The following is a 2770-nucleotide window of genomic DNA, read 5'->3' as shown; positions in this document are numbered from 1 at the left end:
ATATATATATATATATATATATATATATATCATAATAACTTAACAATCATTTTTTTTACCATCCTAGCATGTCTCTTGACAGAATTTTATTTAGGGCAGGATTTTACTGCCAGAGGTCTTCCTGAGGCCAGCTGTTACCTGTTCCTCAACTTAAGGGATACCTTTATTCTGCAGGTTTTCAAAAGTGCAGACTGATTGGTTATAATGTCAACATAAAGTGTGATATGCACAGAATATATGAATATTAATGTGCATTTATACATGCATGCATGCACACACACACACACACACACACACACACACATACTGTTATGATGTGGTGTTTTCCTCAGTTATAATGTATGACCACTGTTGTGACTGTAGATGTTGTATCTACTCTAGTAGCCATGATATTTTCTTGATATTGGATACAGTGTATCTCTTGTATTCCGGAATGGTAATACACCACTTTGTCTATTGTGCTATCACTGATAGCTCTGCAAGACACCAAATTTGAACCATCTACCTTGACTGTGACTCGAACTTGACAATAACACATAACTGATACTGAACTCCAACTGAGAACTCATACAATGACTCTACAATGACTCTACAATGACTCCCCTGTACTGGCTGATGTCATCTCACTTAATAGTGGCTGCTTCATACCATTTGTCCTGTAGGATAGGTGTACCATTTCCACTACAACACATACATACATACATACATATACAAGTCTCTCTTGACAGAATTCCTTCTTATGTCACTGGTCAGCTTGGGGCTACAGAATAAGACACTTATCTGAGGTGGTGCACAATGGGACTAAACCAAGAACCACAAGGTTGAAAAGTGATCATTTTAACCACACAGAACATTCTTGTACCTATATGTGTATGTCTCTAAGTGAAATACAAAGAGAGAGAAAAGAAGAGAAAGAGAAAGAAATGAAAGATCTAAGAAAGCATTAATACTATTTCAGTTTAAAACAGTTTTATTATTGATTTGTATTTTAAGAAATTATTAAAATGGAAGTGACTTTGTGGGAAGAATGGTTGATATATTTTGGATATGTGAGATTCATAAGAATAAGAATAAATGGTTTCTTTATTGATCACAAGAGTTTTAAGTATAATACAAGCATATTATGCAGAAGATTTACAAAACATAACAGTGAGTGAGGTGCACATAACTTTAAACCAGGCACAGGCAACATTTCTTGAGCAGCAGGCTTAATGAGAAATGACTCATCACCAGATGGGCTACACCACTAAAAAAAATTCCAAGTGATTTTTCATTAGGACTACCATTCAGAAAGTTTAACAGGCTATGATTTGCCCATGACAGCAATAAACAGTGGGAGGGGCTAAAAGTTTAATACAACATGAAAAATAGTTTAAAGAGATGAGAAGCTACCACCTAGAAGGGATCAGGGTGCCCCTGACTAGGAGTGTGTAGCCACTCTCAGGCTGCTGCATTACTGCTATCTGCAATTAGGAATACCTATAGATACAGCATCATACTAATCATTGACTTGTTGAAAATTAATTGGACAAATGGGGAAATCCATGGCCATGGTTTTGTAGCACTGAAATTCCATGAATGTAGTTCAATTCTTTTTTTTTTTTTTTTTTTTTGCAATTCACTACAGTTCCAATAGCATAAGGATTTAATTTTTCCATAAACTGGTCTGTTTGGTTAATATTGGCACAAATGCTCACTTTCTACACAAACTACAAGACTATAACAGCGCAACAATAATGGACACAACACTAACAACATTACAAATTGCAACAACAACAACAACAACAACAGCAACAACAACAACAACAACAACAACAGCAACAACAACAACAACAATAATAATAATTATTATTATAATAATAATAATAATAATAATAATAATAAATAATAGTGCCTTAGGTATAATAAAAAAATATTCAGACAAAAACATAACAAAAACACCAGGACTTACAAATATATATAACATACAGAAAATTGCACTACTGGGTACTGCACACATTCTACGCAAAACACTTTCAATACAGTAAACATAAGAGCACCACAGCAAACCACAGCACATACCCAAGGCGCACAGAGCTGCGCTCGGTAGTGAAGTGAAAGCACGTTATAAAAATAAAACTACTGAACAATAATAATAATAATAATAATAAAAATAAAAATAAAAATAAAAATAAAAATAAATGCCCTGATGTAGTACCAGGCAGTGGTTTCATGGCTTTTGATCTTAACTGATTGGAAGTATTGCTTGTCAGTTGCTTAATCTTAACCAATCAAACATGTCTTAGTGGCTGATGATATTGCATCTCTGATCACGAGCAGAAGTAGTGGGGAGCATTATAGCCATGTGTTGAAAGGAATTCTTTGGGGTTTGAATAATTCGCCTCTGGAAACATGGAAGTTTTGTTCATCATCCTTAAACAAACTTTATTCAGGGACCTTTTGAGCAGGATGGGCTAGTCAACCTGAAGAAAATTCTAACTGGGTCCCACCTGCAAGGTCATACACTGTTTATCTTGATATAAGATCACCATGTTGCACACATATAGTTGTGATGCATGTGCCTGGTGTACCCTTATCAGACAGGTGGCCATGATGGGTATACTGGGCTTCATATGTTTGTACCCCAGTGTCATTTTGATGGCATGCACTGCTCTCTCACTCAATAATCATAATGATGATGATGATGATGATGATGATGATGCTGATGATGATGATGCTGATGATGATGGTGGTGGTGGTGGTGGTGGTGGTGGTGGTGGTGGTGGTGGTG

This window comes from Octopus bimaculoides, chromosome 20 (assembly GCF_001194135.2).
Source record: "Octopus bimaculoides isolate UCB-OBI-ISO-001 chromosome 20, ASM119413v2, whole genome shotgun sequence".
Lineage (NCBI taxonomy): Eukaryota > Metazoa > Mollusca > Cephalopoda > Octopoda > Octopodidae > Octopus > Octopus bimaculoides.
The sequence above is the reverse complement of the archived record's forward strand: the minus strand, read 5'-3'. Positions refer to the sequence as shown.